This window comes from Rattus norvegicus, chromosome 1 (genome assembly GCF_021556685.1).
Source record: "Rattus norvegicus strain SHRSP/BbbUtx chromosome 1, alternate assembly SHRSP_T2T, whole genome shotgun sequence".
In the NCBI taxonomy this organism is placed as follows: Eukaryota; Metazoa; Chordata; class Mammalia; order Rodentia; family Muridae; genus Rattus; species Rattus norvegicus.
This window is the reverse complement of record NC_141534.1, coordinates 238,131,523-238,152,868: the sequence shown is the minus strand read 5'-3', so window position 1 is coordinate 238,152,868 and position 21,346 is coordinate 238,131,523. Positions and strand designations below refer to the sequence as shown.

The 21,346-nt window shown below is 41.1% G+C and overlaps 1 pseudogene; it reads left to right on the top strand.

The window, feature by feature from the left end:
- The first annotated feature begins 11,586 nt into the window (after positions 1-11,586).
- On the top strand, positions 11,587-11,985 carry Eif4e-ps2 (eukaryotic translation initiation factor 4E, pseudogene 2; annotated as a pseudogene).
- Positions 11,986-21,346: the final 9,361 nt, after the last annotated feature.

Below are 21,346 nucleotides of genomic sequence, written 5' to 3'. Positions count from 1 at the left end.
CAAGAGATTTGCATGTCTCTGTCTCCTGAGTGCTGGGATTAAAGGCATGTACCACCATGCCTGGACCTAAGCTTCTCTTTACCTGAAATTTGCTCTATACCGGACTGGCTTTGAACTCAGATATCTGCTTGCCTCTGTCTCTTGGGACTAAAGGCATGTCTATATTCCAGCCTAGAAAGTCTTTGGATGTGATCCTTGTCAGAGCAGCCATGTTGCTGGAATAAAATTCCTTTACACAAATCCAAACACCAATATCAGCTCCTTTACTTAAGAAATACAAATAGCTAATAATCCTTGAGAAAGTGTTCAGTGTCTTTGAAGTTTGGGGAAAGGCCTATGAATGGTATTAAGAAACATGGTTTGGATTGGTCCAAATACCCACTACCATGCTTTGTAAGTAGGCTGTTCTTATTGAGTTGGTCTGTCAGCTGGCAGACCCTCCTGTGATGCCTCTTCTGGTGTTGCAACAGACGCAAAAAAAGACTTCTCTTGAGTGGTACTTTCTTAGATTAGTAGTGCAGGCTGTGCTGTTATAACAGAACAGCAGAGAGTCAGGTGGTGGCAGAGGCATTGTCTGTGGTCACAGTGGCTGGTTTATACAGGCTGGGAAGGAGTATGGGCAGCAGGAGACGGGTGGTGAGTGTAGAGAGATAGCAGGAGAGGGCAGAGAGCTGAAATCAAAGAATCAAAGCTGTAAGGAGCCGGAAACAAGAAACCGTACGTAGGCTCTGGTTTCTGGATGAGTTTTAGAGAAGTGTCAAGTCCTTGAGGCCAAGAGTCTGAGACACCTGGCCAAGAGCTGTAAAACTGGGTGGTTTTAATAGGTAAGGAATCCTGAAACTGTAGACCTACACAAAATTTCTAACACAGATAGCTGTCACAGAATCCCAACAGTAAGCAAGAACAGCTTGTCAGCTGCAATGTTAGATGCAACCAAGACCCAGGAATGCCTCTAGAAATGCTCTCAAACGTCCTAAGGCTGTGACCTTTTAATAGAGTTCCTCATGTTGTGGTGATCCCCCCACCCCCAATCATAAAATTATTTTGTGGTTACTTCATAACTTTAATTTTGCTATTGTTATAAATTGTATAAATATCTGATATGACCCCTGAACAAAGGTTCTTCTATCCCAAGGGGTCACGACCCACAGGCTGAGAAACATCCTAAACAGATACCAGTAACCTGCACCAGGACTATAACACTAGAGGGCGCTGCTTGCCAGTCCTTCCACCCACCCCCAGCCTCTGCTTGCTGCTAACAAACATAGGGGTGGTGGGAACAGAAGCTGCCAGAGAACAGCAACTGCCGAGCTGGGTAGAATTCTGAGTACTCTCCAGCTACTCTATGAACTGTGAGTCTCCTCACGTGGCCTGTGAGAATAGAACCCATTCTCAGCTCTCAGCCGTGTGTGTGATCTCTATTTAATTTCCTCAAAGACTTTTGGCATGTTACTTGTCCTAGCCTAAAGCAATTTTTGCTACAATGTGTGCAGAAATGACTACCCTGCAAATAAGTACTCGGGGGGGGGGGTGGAGGTGGGGCTGGCATGGCTCTCGTGGCTCATTCTCCACTCTCTGTAGCGCTCTGCTTTCTGGAAATCTGGGCTGGGGGCTGTAGATGCTTTTGTGATCTTGAACTCCGTACCTGTTCCTTTCATCTGAGACCAGGCTGTGCTGAACGTAAGCCTGGAGATTCTCATGGCAGTCAGCCAGGGCAGCCACAGGGTCCACTTGTTTATTTATTCAGCCTCACTATTATTTGGTAAAAGATAAACTAGTTTATTTTTCTTGTAAGTGGGAATATTTGCCCATCTCTGTAACCCCAGTACCTTGCTAGGCATAGGGATTAGCAATTATCTCTCTTTCTAAGATTTATTTTTATTTACTTTGTGTGTGTGTGTGCGTGTGTGCGTGTCTGTGAGTGTGTTTGTGTGTGTGTGAGTGTATGTGTGTGCATGTGTGTGCGTGTGTGCGTGTGTGTGTGTGTTTGTGTGTGTGCATGTGTGTGTGAGTGTATGTGTACATGCATGTGTGTGTGAGTGTATTGTACATGCATGTGTGTGTGAGTGTATGTGTACGTGTGTGCGTGTGTGTGTGAGTGTGTGTGTTTGTGTGTGTGCATGTGTGTGTAAGTGTATGTGTACGTGTGTGCATGTGTGTGTGCCTCTGTGTGTGTGCATGTGCGTGTGTGTTTGAGTGTGTGTGCGTTTGTGTGTGTGAGTGTGTTTGTGTGTGAGTGTGTGCATGTGTGTGCGTGAGTGCGTGTGTGTGAGTGTGTGTTTGTGTGTGTGCGTGTGTGTGTGCGTGTGTTTGTGTGTGTGTTTGTGTGTGAGTGTGTGCATGTGTGTGCATGTGTGTGTGTTTGTGTGTGTGCATGTGTCTGTGTTTGTGTGTGTGTGAGTGTGTGTGAGTGTGAGTGAGTGTGTGCATGTGTGTGTGTGCATGTGTGTGTGCGTGTGAGTGTGCGTGTGAGTGTGTGTGAGTGTGTTTGTGTGTGTGTGTGTGTGTGCGTGTGTGTTGAATGAGTATCATAGGTGTTGGGGCACCCAGAAGAGTCAGAGGCATGGATCTCTTGGAGCTGGAGTGACAGGCGGTGGGAAGCCACCTGACCTGGGTGCTGGGAACCAAACTCAACTTCTTTCCAAGAACAGCAGATGCTCTTAGCCACTGAGCCATTCCTCCAGTCTCGCAGTAGTCTTTCTCTAAACAAAGATAAGTCATGATATTAATGGGAACACATAGGCTGGGGTCGAGCTGGCCCTTTTGTTTCTTAGGTTATTCTTCATTCGGTTTTTCCCAAGGACTAGCCTTGAAAACTGTTATTATCTTTTAAAAAGGCATCTTAAGTATTCTTATTCAAGATGTCCTTCATAATTAAAAAAAGAATTCTAGTGTTCTTCCTTGTGTCAATCAAAATTTGCAAGCGCTATTTCCTTTCAGCCTGAAGAACTTCAGCAATGCAGGTATCCTGGTAATGGCTGTCTCTGTCAGTCAGAAAGAAAAAAAATGCCGGCATACGCTTTTATTTTTGAAACGTATTTTCGTTGGTCCTGTGAACATGTAGTACATGGGGACACATTTGTGTTTTGTGTAAGAGACTACGCTGTCTCTACAGCATCCTCTGGACTCATAGAGCCGGGGAATCTGCTGTGCTCTGTTCTCTGTGTCACCCTCTAATCCCTCTTCTCCACCAACATCATCGTAATCTAAAAGATGGTATTTGTATGCGTGTGTGTCTCTGTGAGTATGTGCCCCACGTGTGCTTAAAGAAGTCAGAGAAGGCATCAGATCCTCCTTAGCTAGAATTACATGTACTGTGGTCTTCCTAACGTGGGTGCTGGAACCTCAGGTTCTCTTCTAGAGCAGGACGTCCTCTTCACTGCCGAGCCACATCGTTTTTGTTTGTTTGTTTTTGTTTTTCCTTTGTCAGTTTGATCTTAGCATGCTTAAGTGTGTTGATGTACATTTAATTTGCCCAGGAATCTTTTGAACGTATTGGATTAGTGAGAGAATTGCAGTCTTTTCAAATATTTCTTTGGGACTTTGCCTCCTTGCTTTCTTCCTTGAACTCTGTGGGTGGGTTAAGAGATTCAATGCAGTCTCTCTGCTCTGTAACTAAGAATATCCAAGTTCCCCTGCATGTGAAGGCTAGGTCTTTATCTTCCACAATTGCTTTTCCATTTGTTTTTTTTTTTTTTTAAAGACAGAGTCTTTCACTGTTCCTGGAACTCACCAACTGGCTAGACTGGTTGGTCAGCAAGCTCTGGGGTCCTCTTTTCTCTGCCTCTCCAGCACTGAGATTACAGTCATATGCCATCAAGCTTTTTTATATGGATTCTGGTGATCTGAACTCAGGAGCTTAGACTTGTACCAGATGTACTTTTCCAAATGAAATGTCTCTGTGGCCCTCAAGTGGGTCATTTTATCCCATCTTCCTGCTTTCTGCGCCTCATGCCTATGCCATAGAAGACATCTCTTTGGCTGTTGCTTACTGTTCTTTGCAATGGCATAGAGTGGGATGAGGAGGGGTGTGTATCCCTTCTTCAGTCCCAAGCTTTGTTGACCTGAGGTGGAGGGACAAAACTCATGGAACTCTCTTTCTTTTGTACCAGGGCCAAACAATTTTTCTTTCTGCTCAGTCCATATCTCACCAATGACAACTCCGTGTCATCATTCACCACAGTCTAACTGACGGATTTTGTTAATGAGTGATCTTCTGCATATGAGGGTTTCCCCTGCACCAACAATCTCTCACTTTAGCACTGTACAGGCTTCCTGTTCCCCTCCCAGTGACACACAGTTTTGTTTAACATCACTGTAGTATCAACCTGGCCCTTTCCCCAGGTATTGACCTCCCTTTCATCAAAGGAATTTCTTCCTCTGCTCTCCTCAGGGCTGATGCCTTTTACTCCACATCTGGGGTGCAGATCTCGGAGTTGTGTTTGTTTGGGTCACACGCTGGGCTCAGGCAAGGCCCGAGTACAAAGTGGTGGCTCTCTCACACTCACTTGAACAGTGAGTGGTGCTCCTGTTCCACAAGACCTTCCTCAGATTCATGCAATGGAGCTCTGGAAAAGAGCCACTGAGGGAGTGAGGACACCGTCTATGTATGGTGCTCTGAGGGATCTCAATGGTCAGTCAGCACAGTTCACCTTCAGACTTTAAACCATCTCTATTTTCTCTTCATGCATTTTGAGGTTGCCATCTGGTTCTGCTATGGTTGTTGAAGAGTAAAACGACTTGCGCCTTCCATCTCTCTTCAGAAGAAGTTAACTTTTCAAATCCAGTTTGCATGGTTCCCCTCTGACGTCAACTGCTCAGATATGTTGAGCATATTAATCAGTGTTGTCCAGAGGAACAAAATCAACGGGATGAATGTATGTAGGAACTTAAGTCAGCTTTGAAAATAGTAGCAACAACTAAATCAGACCCAAGAAAGCTGAGAACCCCATAGTCTCTCAGTCCTGGAGGCCCAGATGCTCAAGGATGTTTTGTGTTACGTACGTGATTTATTTATCCAATGTGATGTGGTTATAGGGATGCTCTTTTGAGTGCTTTTGCTTGGTAAATTCAGAAATTGTGGTTTATTCAATAAGCCCCTTGCTTATTAATAACATCTTCATTGGGAAAAATTAGATGTGCTAAGTTACTTTAACCTGAGAAGATATTATTTCCGTCTATGTTCAGAGAATCTCAATATTTACTCCTAGTTACTCCCTGGTGGTAGCATTTTTAAAGCAACTGGCAGCATTTATTAGTAAATTGTCTGACAGTACCTCAAGGAACAAAAGGAAAGCTGCAACAGAGATACTGGATCTGGTTCGCCCGCACACAGGAGAACAGAAGTCAATCCTCTTAGAGACAAATAAATATTGCTATATTAAAGAAAGTTAAAGGGGAAAAAAATCACCAAACCTTCTCTAAACAAGAAGCATCTCTGAGAAAAGTTAGTCAGCTCCCATTCTTCCCTGCAGATCTTTTAAAGATAAACCTTTTGTGTTGTCCAGTTATGCTAAGTTTAAGGAGAATTCAAAAGGCATGGAACAGACATCAAAGCAAACACAGAGCTGTTGGAATGGAAACGTCTAGGTCTTTAGAATTGCATATAGGCAACAACATGGTTAAAATCAGGAGAGTGCTTTCCTATCTGCTGCTGTGGTAGGAATGCACTGTGTCCTCCCTACAACTACCTGAATGGTAGTAAGACAGGCTCTTTAAGAGCCACCAGGGTGTGGCAAGGCATGTGCCATCATAACTAGGTTAATACTTTTTCTGCAGGACAGGTCTCAAATGGGCCTGACCCCTTCTGGGTCTCTTGTTGTCTCACACACACTCCTGCTATGTGGAGCTATCTTCTTTGTTGGGATGTAGCAGAGGCAATCACCAGATGAAGTTGCCTAAGGTAACTTCTAGAAATAAGACACAGTTGTACAAAGTATCCAGGTGCCTGCCTCTCCTACTTTCCAATCCCTAATGTTTCTCTTGGTTTCTGGGTTAGCCCTTTATTTATGTTACTATTGTTACAAAAACTTTTAGTTTCATTTTGATTTTTTTTTGTCAGCCTTTTTTCTCATGCCTGGTATTTACACCAGGATTCAGGAATCCTCTCATTTCCTGAGAGTGAGTCACAGTCTTGTTTAGGCAAATACCTCTGGTGTGACCATCCTTCCTCCATGCTTCCTCCAGAACTGCACAGCAAAGCCAGACGTCTACATTTCTATCCTGTCTTTTTCTTCTAGTTTTTGTTTGTTGGTTTTTCAGTATCTAATGATACAATTCTTATGGCCTGGTTAACCTTATTCCAAATCAACCTCTACCTCATAAGCCTTCACTCGCTCAGTCTGCTGTGGAGATGGAATCGGTGTCCACACTTGTGTGAGTCACCAGTGTGTATCGGCAGCATATCGTCTTGACCACTGTTCTTTTTTTTCTTTCTTTCTTTCTTTTTTTTTTCGGAGCTGGGGACCGAACCCAGGGCCTTGTGCTTGCTAGGCAAGCGCTCTACCACTGAGCTAAATCCCCAGCCCCCCTTGACCACTGTTCTTGCTCTGTAAATTCACCATAAGTGAGATAGAAACTGGGTCCACCCCTAGACTTTGATGCAAACTACAGATGTGTGTCTCTCTGTTGCTGTAGTAAAAATTATGACTAAAAGCAACTTGAGAGAGGGAAGGGTTTATTTGATTTATAGGTTATAGACCTTCATCAGGGGAAAAAAAAGGCAGGAACCTGGAGGCAGGAACTGAGGCAGAAGATAGGAAGGAGCCCTGCTTACTGGGTTGTTCCTCACAGCCTGCTCTACCTGTTTTCTTACACCATCCAGGACCAACTGCCCAAGGATGCCACTGTCACCCCCACAGCGAAGCTTGTCCCTCCCACATCAATTATTTATCAAGAAAATGCTCTACGGACTTGCCTACCATCAATCCGATGGGGGAATTTTCTCAATTGAGGTTCCTCTTCCCAGACAACTCAGGCTTGTGTCAAGCTGACAAAATCTAATCAACACACTCTTTTATTCTTTTGTCATTTTCTCTGGGGGCTTAAAGAAAATACATCACTCATAGTTCAGCCATAAAGGACTCATCATAATCATACTTCTCCCTGGTAAGATACAGTAATAGGTTCTTTAACTAGAAAAAGTTAATTATCAGCAGTTGGCAAACCTCCTACTGTGTGCCCCACCATCTTCCTTAGGCCTATTAGTCAAGATAGATACTAGTTGGAGCTCTCATTGCAACATATACAATGCCCTTGATGGTTTCTGCCTTCTTTTCTTCCCAACAGCGAATTTGGCAAATCCCTATCCTCCTCTTATTTCCTAAAGAATAACATTCATTGACAATTTACCACATGCAAATCTATAGTTCTCATCAACTAGTTCTGGGGTCATATATTTGACTCTCTATAAACAGCTAAGCTTCAAATATCTGAAAAACTGTTCCAAAGATTACTTGGGGTCAACTAACATCCATCTATTTTTCTGTTGTTGCGTAATTTAATTTTCAAAATCGAGGTGTTTTGTTTCTCTCGATCACATCCTATCAATTTATACTTTTAAAAGTTTGCTGTGAGAGTTAAGTGCAGTGTTATTTAGCACAGGCAATTATTTGATTACCTCCCTGGTGTTCGTCACAGCCTGGCATTTAATCTGGCTGAGGCCCACAGACCGCAATTTGAACAATCAAGGTAGTTTTCTGTAATTGCAATAAATCATATCATTACCCGTGACAGACTGTTCCTCCCACAGCCTTCTTATTTTGCAGTAACAGTTAACTCCTGAACTCCTCTCGAAGGGCAGATTTCACTGCAGTCAGGTGAATTCCATAGTCAGCTGGCAGCGTACAAAAGCAGTATATGTTGGAGAAACACTGGTGCCCTGAGAGCCAGACCGACTTGAAGATGTGGAGGGTTCCCAGGAATATGCCGTTCACAGAGGCCATCTGAAGGAATAATTCACGGAAGGCTTGTCTGCCACTCGAATGTTTAATGTTTCTAATACGGAAACAGATGGAGATCAAGATGTGAGATGTACTCATATTGTTATATTTTGGTCATTTATATAAAATACACCTGCTAGTGTATTGAGGCTTCCTGTGATGAAAAATATGAAAATAGAAAATATTTTAAAGGAACACTTTGCGCTCCCTTATATAATTTCCCTTTACAATATGCCCATTTCATATACAACCTGAAAAAGTGAACTCCCTTCCAAGTTCTACGATCATAAAACCCTTCACACGTTGTCTAATGCCTGATCTGCAGTCTCCTATATTAACTGAGATTTCAAATCACATACTCATTATTGAATTTTAAAAAAATGTATTTTATTTTTTCCTTGAGGAGCTCTACTTTTTTTCCCCCAGAAAAATCGTATAACAATTGATGTTTGGTAGAACATAATTTTAACATTTCTCTGTTGTGAATTGAGTGGCAACACAAACAGGCATGGCACCTAACCTTACCAACTAGATTTCGTTATAATTTTATCCTGGTTTCCCTCCCCTGGGCCATGTGGAATATTCAACTCAAAGCAAAGCAGCATTTTTCAATAATAAACCCAGACTAAAAGGAATGGCTGCCAACATTTCACTGTTACAAAAAGTCATAATTCTAATGTCATTGAATCTATAGATTGCGTTCAAACTTCAGTTTTTCAATTTCTTAAACAGAACTTGCTTTGTGGATATATTTTTATTATTTCCATTAATTCTATTAGTAGAACAAAGCCCATTTTCTTGTATTATATTAAAGTACACCATAAGACAAAAGGGCAATTATGCCAATTATAAAAGTAACCCATCAAAAATAATGTGCTTTATCATCCTTAATCAAATAAATTCAAATTGAAAATTATTGTCAGAGCTCAAATCACTTTTACATTTATTTTATTATATTTAGAATTTCATTCGAGTACTTTATACCATCTCCCCAACTCCTTCTATGTTCCCCTCTCAAAGTCATGATATCTTCTTGCTTGTTATTGTTGTTACATATAAGTATATATGAATGTAGCCTGATTACTTCGTATAGTGTTGCTCATGTGTATATGTGAATAGAATTGACCAGTTTTGGGACTTTAATTTCTCATAGGTTTTCTCCTTGGAGACTAATTTTTTTCTTAGCAACCATTATCGCTATTCCTTTAGGGATAGGGGTTCGAGGCACTGTTCTCATCCACTTTGGAATGTCCGCTGGTGTTGTCATCATGCAGGTCTTCCTTAAGCAGCCATGTTATTGAATTTCAAAGGAGCAACTCCCTACCATCCATAGAAGATGCTCTCTCGTAGGAGAAATCTTTGTTCTCTTCTCTTGCTGTCTTTCTACCTCTTTTTCTTTAATGCTTTCTCTTCCTGAGCCTTACGTGTAGGAATTGAATTATATAGCGATGTATGGAGTGGGGATAGGGCCCCTGTGGTCAGTTATTTCTCTATATTTATTCTGACCATCTGTGGATTTCTGGGATGATCGCCATATGCTGAAAAAGCAAAGCTTCTTTAATGAGCGGGCATCTGGGGGGAAGATATACTTACCTGTGTATATATACATATATACATATATACATATATACCTCGCATTTGGGGATTTTGCTGCTTTAGGAAAGGGCAGTGGTGGGTTCTCATTAGCCATGGATAGATGGCTGGGTTTATAGCACCAGCCATGAATTCCCCCCCTACTGAGCAGACCTTTAATCCAATTACACAGCTGTTGGTTACCTCCAAAGTGTAAGTGTCACTATTGCACCCTTGGGGACAGCCTGTCTTGCTGATCCTTGTGGTTTGTAGGCTTTTTAGCTCAGTGTGACTTTTGTTTGTTTCTCTCCTTTGGCACCTTTCTTAGCATCTTTAGATCCTGTGAAAGCTACTATTCAGGGCAGGAGTTTTCAGATCGGTTCTGGACTGATAGCTCCAAATCCTGTGTCTGAAAGGTGCCACTTCCTAGGGAGTAGAGTCTTACCTTAAAATTACGGAAGGCAACTAAGGGCAACCCGTGCGAGCCTGTATTGTTCGGGGAGCCTCTTGGATTCCTCAGGCCAACAACTTGGAGTTTTCATGTCTGGCGCTGGGGTTTTTGTAAGATGGACTTTAACAGGAGCATTATCACAGGCCAGGCTGCATGAGTAGACATAAAATAATGTCTCCCTACGGTGTTTTCAGGCATCTTTAGTGTTCTTTATCCCTCCTCCATCCTTCTCCGTCTGTGTTGTCTTCCTTCCCTCATTTCCGGATAAACCTTCTCCTCTGATTTTCCCCAGTTCCTCATTCATAAGACCTGTGTCCTACGACCCCGCCTCTATGGCTCCTTCCCTACCCACCTGCCATGATCCCTCTTTACTTTCCTGTGGCAGCGGTTACTCAGGCCATATACCTGCATCCAAAGATTCAGAGTTGGAGCCACAAAGAAGAGGGATGTGTGGTGTTTGCCTTACTGGGTCTGGATTACCCCGGTGTCGTCTTTTCTAGTTTCATCCACTTACCTGCAGATTTCATGGTTTCCTGACTATCATCCCATTGGCTCTGTGTATCAGTTTCATTCTCTGTTCATTAGCTGAAGGACATTTAGGTTGTCTCCATTTCCTCGCTATTGTGACTAGACCAGTAATGCACATGGCTGAACAAGTGTCTTTCCTTGCAGTACAGTGGTGAGGACTTTGAGCCTGTGGCATGAGCGGTACAGCTGGGTCAGATGGTGGACCTACTGTCAGCTCTTTGAGAATGTTTGCATCGGTTGGCAATTCCTCCAACAGTAACTGAGAGACCCTTTCCCCGCATCCTTGGCAGAATTTCTTGGCAGTTCTTTTCTTTATCTTTGCCTTTCTGACTGGGGTAATATGAAATCTCAAAGCAGTTTTAATTTTCATTTCCCTGATTGTGAAGGATATTTAATACTTTTAAATGTATTTTCTATAGATAACATCGTTATAAATAGAAAAAGTCTGGAAGCAATCCCATTAAAACTAGGAGTGAGACAGGGCCTTCCATTGTACTCATTCTCAGTATAGTGCTAAAAGAAAAATGTAAATAGGAAAAGAAGTCAAATTATCCCTATTTGCAGATGATATGATGTTATCCATATCATATCCCAAAACGTTCACCAGAAAGCTTTCAGAAATAACGAACACATTTTTGCCACAGTAGCTGAATACAAAAATCAATTTATGAAATTTAGCTATCTTTCTATATATTAATAGCAAACATGCTGAGAAAGAAATCAGGAAAACACTCCCATTCATGATATTTGAAAGAAAAAAAACTTTGGAGTAAGCCTAATCGAGAAGGTTAAAAAAAAAAAAATGAGATCGCTCTAAGATGGCGAGCGACTGTGGAACCGGAAACCATCCATTTCCTGTGGAACAGGAAATCCCCCACCTGTGGAAGAGGAAGAAACAGAGTCTAATCAAGAGGTTGCTAACCCAGAGCACTATATTAAACACCCTCTACAGAGCAGGTAGACACTCTGTTTTTTTTTTTTTTAAAAAATGATAAAAGCAAAACTTGGCAAGCAAACCTTCGATTGACCTCTAAGTTTGATACTGTTGAGGACTTTTGAGCTCTATACAACCATATCCAGTTGTCTGGTAATTTAATGCCTGGCTGTGACTACTCACTTTTTAAGGATGGTATTGAGTCTATGTGGGAAGATGAGGAAAACAAACGGGGAGGACGATGGCTAATTACACTGAACAAGCAGCAGAGACGAAGTGACCTCGATCAGGTTTAACTAGAGACACTGCTGCGCCTTGTTGGAGAATCTTTTGGTGACTACAGTGATGACGTCTGTGAAGCTGTTGTCAATGTTAGAGATAAAGGTGATAAGATTTCAATATGGAGGACTGAATGCAAAAACAGAGATGTAGTCACACACATTGTGAGGGTACACAAGGCAAGGTTAGGACTTCCTCCGAAGATAGTGATTGGTTATCAGTCCCACGCAGACACAACTACAAAGAGCGGCTCCACCACTAAAAATAGGTTTGTTATTTAAGAAGACACCTTCTGAGTATTCTCACAGGAGACTGTGTCACGCCATCGAGATTGGGAGCTGAACCCAAGCCTCATCAAAGCAGAGTGGACTGCACTGAAGTTGATCCCATAGATGTGTTCCTGGCCTGCTCTGTAACAGCCGGGTAGAATTACCACGACACACACATTTGCCTTTCCACAGTATTCGGAAAAGAGCGGGCATTTCTATCACCTTAGCAGGAAACGATCTGGTTTTGTTCCACTCCACGCAGGAGCGGATTTGCTGATGTGAGACTCTGAGTACAGCTTTCTAGCAACCTTCTGTTTCCTGTCACAGCATTGTCCTTGCTGTCCTCTTGCTGATGGCTGCTAGATGTTAACTTATTTGCTCCCCGCCTTGATAACATTAGTGATTCTAATTTCAGTTTTTCATTTGTTTTGCTTTTGTTTTTTCTTTCATGTGGCATTGGTGAAGGACCCAGGAATGTGACAGAGTGGTGGAATCAGCATTTAATTTGTGCAAAAAAAAAAAAAAAAAAAACCCAAAAAGGTGAAAACAAAACAAAACAAAACTCTGCAGTGAATACTGAAAATCTCTGAAGAGACTGAAGCAAACCCTAGAAGACCTAAGGACCTCCTATATATTGCTTGATACAGTTACTATTGTGGAAAAGAATAATCATCTTCTGAAAACGATTTACATATTCACAATCCTGAATTTAAAAAAAAATCACACAACAGTTTTTTCACAGATAAAGTTCAAGTGGAATCACAAAAGACCCCAGGTAGACAATGCAACCCAAAGCAGAAAAGATGCTGTGGGAAGGATTACCATACCATATTTCCAGCATCAAACTGTATTTTAAATCCAAAGCTACAGTAATAGGCACATCATTGTACTCCCACAAAGCAGTCATGTAGACCCAATGGAACAAAATAGAACACACAAAAATGAGTACATATGTACTTATGGCGATCTAAGCTTTGACAATGATACCCCAAAAATACACACTGGAGAAAAGGGAGCATCTTCATCAAATCGTGCCAGGAAGATCAGATGTTCGAATGTAATAGGATGACACGGGACGAATATTTATCATCTTGCATGAGCATCAACTACAAATGGATCAAAGACTGAGCGTGAACCCTGAAATACTGTAAAGGATGAAAGAAATCACAGGCAGTTCGAGATAGAGGATTCGGAACAGGACGGGCTTTCCGAACGAGTCTCCTTTCACCCGTGCTCAGGAATTAAGGTCAACGAATGGGGCCTGGACCTCATAAAGCTCTGTGACTTTTGTATAGTAAAGGAGACAATTGACTGAGTGAAGGGGAAGCCTACAGAGCTATAATCTTTGCTAGTTATGCATCTGATAGAGAATCAATATCCAGAATACACAAAGTATTCAAAAACTGTGAAGTTAAGAAAACAAATGGACTAATTAAAATGGCTATGGCCTGAATGGTGAATCTTCAAAAGAAGAGTTTTCAGCCTGAGCATGGGGACCGCAATGGAGGAGTTAGGGGAAGGACTAAAGGAGCTGAAGGGGTTTGCAACCCCATAGGAAGAACAACAATATCAACCAACCAGACCCACCAGAGCTCCCAGGGACTAAACCACCAACCAAAGAGTACACATGGAGGAACCCATGGCTCCAGCTGGATATGTAGCAGAGAATGGTCTTGTCTGGCATCAATGGGAAGGGAGGCCCTTGGTCCTGTAATAGCTTGACGCCCTAGTGTTGGGGAATGCTAGGGCGGTGAGATGAGAGTAGGTGGGTGGGGGAGCACCTTAATAGAAGCAGAGGGAGGAGGATGGGTTAGGGAGTTTGCGGAGGGGAAACCAGAAAAGGGGATAACATTTGAAATGTAAATAAATAAAATAACCAATAAGAAAATTGCAAAAAAAAAATTATCATGTGTGTCCATGCACATGAGTGTAGTACCCATAAGTGCCGCAAGAGGGTGTCAGATCCCTTGAGTTGGAGTTACAGGCAATTGTGAGGTACCCAATGTGATTGCTGGGAAACTGAATTCTAGTCCTCTACTAGTGCACACTCCTGACTCTGTGCCATCTCTCCAGTCCCTTAGTTTTGCTCATAGTACTTGCTAGGGAAGATTCTGATTTGGACATTTTTCCTTTCACGGTCCATCACTCATTTGTTCCCTTAAGGACATATGGTTTTCCCCTTGTTGATGCTGTGGCCATTCATGCCCTACTCCCTATCACTTAAACTCCTCCTCTCTGCTGTGTCTCTAGTTCAGTAAAGAGCATGGCAGCGTTCTGGCGTTCTGAGTAGCTGAACTCTAAATAGGGAAGAGATGTGAGTTCATATCCGTAACTCTTGATGATTAAGGGATGATGTCTCAATGCTAAAACCCCCTTGTTTGTCTCTCTTTTCTTTTGAGCTCTTTTTCTTCAGTTCTTACTGCCTTTGTGTCTTGTTCTGAATATGTGGGAGGTAAATCATCTGAGTCTCGAATGACAAAACAGTCTTTATCTTCCCCTCAAATTCATTTCTGTCTTTCCTGATTATAGAATTCTGGCTTCCTTTCCTCAGATGTTTGAATGCTTTCCCCACCATCCTCTTGTGTTAAGTATTAAATTGAGAACTATATTCTCAGCTTTATAAAAAAAAATCTTCTTTCTTAATAGGAAATCTGTTTCCTGCCTCTGTAGTGGTTTTGTTCTATACTTAGCATTTTAAAACCTCACTATAATGAGACTAACTCTGTTGTTAGCATTGTGATAACTTTTTTCCCTTAACATTTGGTGGTCTTGCATCCTTGAATATTTCAGGGCTAATCATTACACTAATCAAATTGCATCTCAGAACTCTGTTGCTTTCTACTCCTTTGTAATAGTGACATATCTTTGCCCTTGTTTTATATATGGAATGTCCTTTGGCCTACTAAATTTTGTTATAATAGGCTATTTTCCAGTAATTGTAGGTTCACAGCAAAATTGATCGGAAGGAACTGAGATTTCTCATATATTCCCCGTCATTGCACAAATGTACAGACTCTGCGGTTTTCAACATCATTGCCAGAGCAGTGCATTTATTACAACTGATGGACCTACACTGACACATCATCACCCAAAGCTGATAGTTTACACTGGGGTTCATTCTTTGTGGGAAATATTCTGTAAATTTGTACAAATCTGTAACGACATGGGCCTGCCAGTATAAAACCATGAAGATAATTTTCTGCCTTAGAGATGCTTTGTTCCACTGACTCTCTTTTTCTCCTCCTTCCTAGTTCAGAAACATACACATATTATATAAATAGATATGATATATGTATGTGCTCTTCTATATATGCATTTTTACATGTATATACGCTTTCTGTTCTGTTCCAGGTCTATTGGCCCATTCTGATGCCAGTCACCTCACTGGGAATTACGCAGCTGTGTGCTTAACCTTGGAAGGTTTTAAATACACGGAAATGTTGAAGGGTGACCAAATACAATATCACCTAACACACAAGTGGATTCAACCACTGTTAACATTTGGCATAATATTCTTTTTAATCCTTCTGTGGATACCAAAACCTTTGAAAATAACCAATTTCGCTTACAGAATGATCGACAAACTCTTCTGGTTGCGATATTGCAATGATTACTCATGGTTATTTTTCTTTCATGCTGGAAGGTGATCCTTCAGCACTAAATAGTATTTCATTGTGTAAAATATGTCAGATAAAATGTGTAATATGATGATAATATTCCATTGTGTGTAATAAGCTATATATAATATAATAATAGCCTTCCATGCACCCCATTCTCACTGTCTACTCATCAGCTGACGGACACCTGGGCTGTTTCCCTTCCTTGGCTACTGTGAGTAGAGCAATGATGAGTATGGAGAAGCAAGTGCCTGTGTGGTAGGAAATAGAGTCCTTTGGGGATATGGCCAGAAGGGAAAAGGCTGGGTCACATGGTACATCTGTTTCTAGCTTTTTTGAGGAAACTTCACACATGAAGTTTCCATAGTGGCTGTACCAGTTTGTGTTTGTACAAACAGTGAATACCTGTTCTCTCCTCACCACTTGCCTGGGCAGCATCTACTGTCCTACATAGATGTAATATGAATATGAAATCTCGACGTAGTTTTGATTTGCATTTCTCTGATAGGTAAAGATTTTGAACATTTGAAGATTTCAGCCACTCTTACTTCCTCCTTTGAGAATGTTTCGCTTAGCTCCGTGCCCCAATGCTCACCTGCATTGTTTTCTTTGTGTTTAATTTTCTGGCTCTTTGTATGTTCTGGTGAAGAACCCTCAGACGTATAAATAATGGAGATTTGTTGTTTATCTGCTGCCTCTTTATTGAATGACCGTGTCCTTTACAGAATCTCTTTAGTATTGCACGGACCTATTGATTAATTGTTGGTTTGTTCTTGTTTTTTTCTTTTTCTTTTGCTGTCCTGTGTCTTTCAAGCTTTCACATGAATTTTGAGATTATTTTTCAATTTCTGTGAAGAATTATATAAGAATTTTTGTGGGCATTACACAGATCATATAAATACCCTGGTAATTGTTAGCTGCCACATGGGGTCTGGGAAATGAACATTGGTCCTATGAAAGCACAGATAGAAAATAGGTGACTATTTTCATGATATTCATATTACCAACCCATGAGCATGGGAAGTCTTTTGACCTTCTAATATCCTCTTCAATTTTTTTTTGTCTTAAAGTTTGCATTATACAAGTCTTTTAGCTCCTTGTGATGTGTTTGTGTGTGTGTGTACTGTGAATTGTGTCATTTCCCCAATTTCTTTCTTGGTATCAGTTAATGCTATATAGGAAAGTTACTGGTGTTTCTGTGTTAGTTTTGTTATTTGCTACTTTATGTTTGTATTTATACATCTTTCTGGTGGAGTCTTTGGTTTTTTATGTATAGAATCATGACTTCTCCTTTTCATTCCTTTGCAATCTTCATCTCTTGTGTTATTGCTCTCTAGCTAAGACTTCGAGTGGTGTAATTAACAAGAATGGAGAAAGCCTTGTTTTATTTCTAATTTTAGAAGAAATGCTTCTGGGTTTGTCTCTGCTTAGGATGATGTTGGACATGGGCCTCCTGTATATTACCCTCTGTCACAAAGGGATGTTGGTTTTTGTTGAAGACCTTTTCAGCATTGAATGAGATAATCATGCGATTTATTGATTTATGTCTGTTAAACCATTCCCGCCTCTCTGGGATGAGGTTGAACTTGACCTTGGTGAATGATCCTGTAAATGTGTACTTGAATTTAGATTTCAAAAGTATTTTATTGAGAATTTTCACATATGTTTCTCAGGGAAATTGTAATTTTCATCTTTTGGTTCTGTCTTTACCTGATTTAGGTATTAGCATAATGCTAGCTTTTAAAAAAGATCTGGTGGCAGTGTTTCCTTTTCTCTTAAATAGAATAATTTGAGAAGCATTGGCTTTAGTTTTTCTTTAAAGATTCAGAAGAATTCTGTGGCAAATCCATCTGGGCTTTACATTTTTACTTTATCTCTTTTCAGTTTGGATCATCATCATCATCATCATCATCATCATCATCATCATCATCATTCGAATGTATGATTCCTGCATTCATACATTCAGGTTCATGTAATAAAAATAATTATATATATTTATAGTATGTAGTATGTAGTATGCATGTATGTATGTGTGTGTATGTATGTATGTATGTATGTATGTATGTATGTATGTATGTATGTTTGCCACATGCTTAGCTTGTGTTTCAGAGCCCAGAAGATGGCGTTTGATTCTTCGGAGAGTCGTTAGCCACCATTTGGGATCTGGGAACTGAACCCTCGTCCTATGAAAGAACAGCAAATGCTCTTCCCAGATAACAACTCCCAGGCCCTGGCTGGGTTTTTAGTTACCGTTTCAATTTTGTTGCTTTTGAGGAATCTGTTTAATTTCATTTTTCATCTCTTCTTGCTTTAACTTCGGTAGTTCATATGAACTAAGAAATTGATCTATTTCATGTTTTCCATTTGGTGGGATACAGATTTTTTGTAAAGTAAGTCTTTCTGATCTTCTGGGCTCACTGATGTCTCTTGCAAGGTCTCCCTTATAATCTCTAACTTTATTCACTTGGGTCTTTTAGTTTATTTGGCTAAAGATTTGTCAATCTTTTCAATGAATCAACTCTCAGTTTCATTGATTATTTGTGCTGTTATTTCTATTTCTGTTTCATTAATTCTTTTCTCTGATCTTGAATATCTCATCTATCATTGTGTTTCTAATGTTTTATTAGACATTATGTGTGGTGATGTTAACTGGTCTAAAACTCTATATCTGGCTAGATTAAAGGCCCTAGGGAAGAAACTATACTATTATTCTTCTAAATGGGCATAGTTTTAACCTGTTCTAAATTTTTTTCTTTATACCATTAAGTAACACACCTCTCAGTCTTTAAGAGAGGAGCTTCTTCTTGGCGTAGATTGTAGTTAATATAGAGACCTACATCTGGTTTACACACAGAGACTAAAAGACTATAGAATGTTCAGCTATAAGTAGGACATGTATATTCACACCCCCTTCTCCTGAGACTTAGAGATCATCACAGAAGAATTAACAGAAAGCTTGTCAGAGCCACAGGGAGTAGATGTCCAAAGTCAAACTGTTTTCTAGACTTGATGGGGCTGTTGCACACACAAACTCACAGAGGCTGTGGCTGTTTGCACAAGACCTGCACAAGATCAAACTGGGCCAAAATCCCAGCATGACGATGAGGATCCCAAAACCCCTTACTGCTGATCGAGGAGCTCTTGTCAGTTGATGGCCTCAGGGGAGGAAGAGTCAGTGTTCTCCAAGGATGTAACCACTTAGAGGACAACCATGCTCCAGTGGAGGATCCCATCCCAATGAGCAAGCAAGCGGCATGAAGAGGAGTCAGTGTGTTTAGAAGAAGAACATAGGAATTGGCTGAAAAAAGGCAGTGGTGAGGAAAGGGGAGGAGCTGGAGGAGATGGTGTAGGTGTGGATTTGCTCAAAAGACATCACACTAATGTATGAAATGCTCAAACAGTAAAGATAGTTTAAAAGGAGATATATGATGATTTACAGGTTTTATTAAAGACAAGTTGTTAGTGTTAGGTTGGCCAGAGTCTTCTGGGCAACTCTCTCTAGATAATTCTCTAAGCTGGAGTGAGTTTCCACTGGTGCTTCTCAAACATTCCTGTCTTCAGTGAGAGGTCCAGGGAGTGACTCTCTCGGGTAGTATGATGTGCTTGTTGGAGTTCACCTAGGCACGGATGGGGTACAGTCAACCATAGGAACTGCTGTTCCGAATTCTGAACATGCAGATGACTACTGTGTATTTGATACTAATGTAGTGATTTTCTTCTCCCATATCTATTGTCTTATCCCAGAGTTATCTTCAAATTCGCTTGCTTGTGCTTTAGGTTCAGAATACAGGACTATTGTGAAGTTAGACAAAGGTAGTATCTTTTGTGCACAGTTATTAAAAAATATGGTTAGTGAAGGTATGGCCTGGAGTTTATCTCTTTTAAATCCCTTTCTGGGAATCTATATAAAATATACAGATTAGCTGTTGTCCTGGTCACATATAAGTCCAAACAGCCTACCCCAGAGTATACTTCAATTTTAAAGATATCTACAAAGATAAGGAGAGACAGTGCCATGCCCTTACTGCTGAGCATCTTGGGTCTATTTAAATAGCACTTCTGTATCATTTGCAGAATCTTCCAATATGCAGAAACATGCTTTTCTCAGAAGCATGACATTTTAGAGATGACTACCCTACATTTTAATAAACTCCACTTATTTTATTCCCTCATTGATCATAGGAAACTATCTAACCCACTCTGCATGCTGTACAGGTACTTCAGGGTTGCCCACTGCATAGCTACTCATTCTCACACTAATGTCCACGTTGAGTGAACCTTCAGCAATCCAAAACCTTTGATTCTTAAGTTCTTTCTGGTTTCTATCACTTTGAATTGAAGATCTTGCCTACTCCTTTCCAGTTAGCCTAAAAACTGTATTACCTCTGTGGTGTTTGAGCAAGAATGGCTTCCATAGGCTCACATATTTGAGGGCTAAGGGAGTGGCCCTATTTAAAAGGATTAAGAGGTGTGGCCTTGTTGAAGGAAGTGTATCACTGGGGGTTGTCTTTGAGGTTTCAAGGACCCAGGCCAGGTCCAGTGTCTTTCTCTTTCTGCTGCCTTCCAGTCTGGATACAGAACTCTCAGCTACTATGTCTGCTCATGTGCTGTCATGCTCCCAGTCATGAGGATACAGTACTAAACCTCTGAAACTATAAGCAAGACCCAATTAAATGCCTTCTTTTGTATGAGTTGCCATGGTCATGGTGCCTCTTCAGAGCAATACAACATTGACTAAGACAACCTCCTACGCAGAGCAAGAGATATTCTTTGCCATTGGAAGCAATCCCAACTGGATCCCACAGAGCTGATTCATTTATGTGGCTGCCCCTCTTGAACATTAACGGTGAATCATACAGCATTTGTTTAGTGACTTCTAACAAAATTATTTTCTTCCAGAACAGCATTTGGCTTGCATTTCCATGGTTTAATAATTTACTTACCTTGAGGTGCTGCATTATTTTCAGCTGAAGAGATCAATAAGGTCATGCTTTCCCTGACCTTCCCTTTTGGATGGCTTCCTTCTCCTCAGCCGTGTTTTATGCATCAGCAGTGTCCACTCTTCAAAAGCAGACATGTCTATCTAAAAGTTTAATTGACTCAGAGATGATCCCAGCAGTCTATTCACCCTTTCCTGTGTTCAGCCAGGACCTGCCACACACCAGACAGTGACAAAGCTTCCGGACAATAAGAGGCAGGACCAGTATTTGCCTTCATGGGTCAGGTGCAAGCAGAGGAAGGACCACTACTCACCATCATGGAGCTGACGATTTACTATAGGACCTGACTTTAATTAACAGTTCCATACGCAAGTATAACCTTATTCTGTGGAGGAGGGTGTGGTCAGCTGGCAGTTGAGCCATGCGTGAGTAGAAACACAGACACAGACACAGACACACACACAGACACACACACAGACACAAACACACACACACAAACACACACACACACACAAACACACACACACACACACACACACACAGTGTTCCCTGTGCTGTGCTAGGCTGCTCTCACTTTTAGCTTACAGACCCAGGGGCCATACTCCCTGTACTTGTGCCCAGCTGGGGCTTACATACTGAGCAATCTGGGAAAGTCTCTGTACCTTACTTTTCGCATCTACAGCAATTGGTAGCTGCCATAATGGTAACTTCTAAAGAAATATATAATGGGTCCTATAACTTGTAATTCTCACATCTCTGTTAAGATGTTTAGAGAGAGACTCTGTAATGAAAAGTACAGAGAGAAGAAAAATTAAG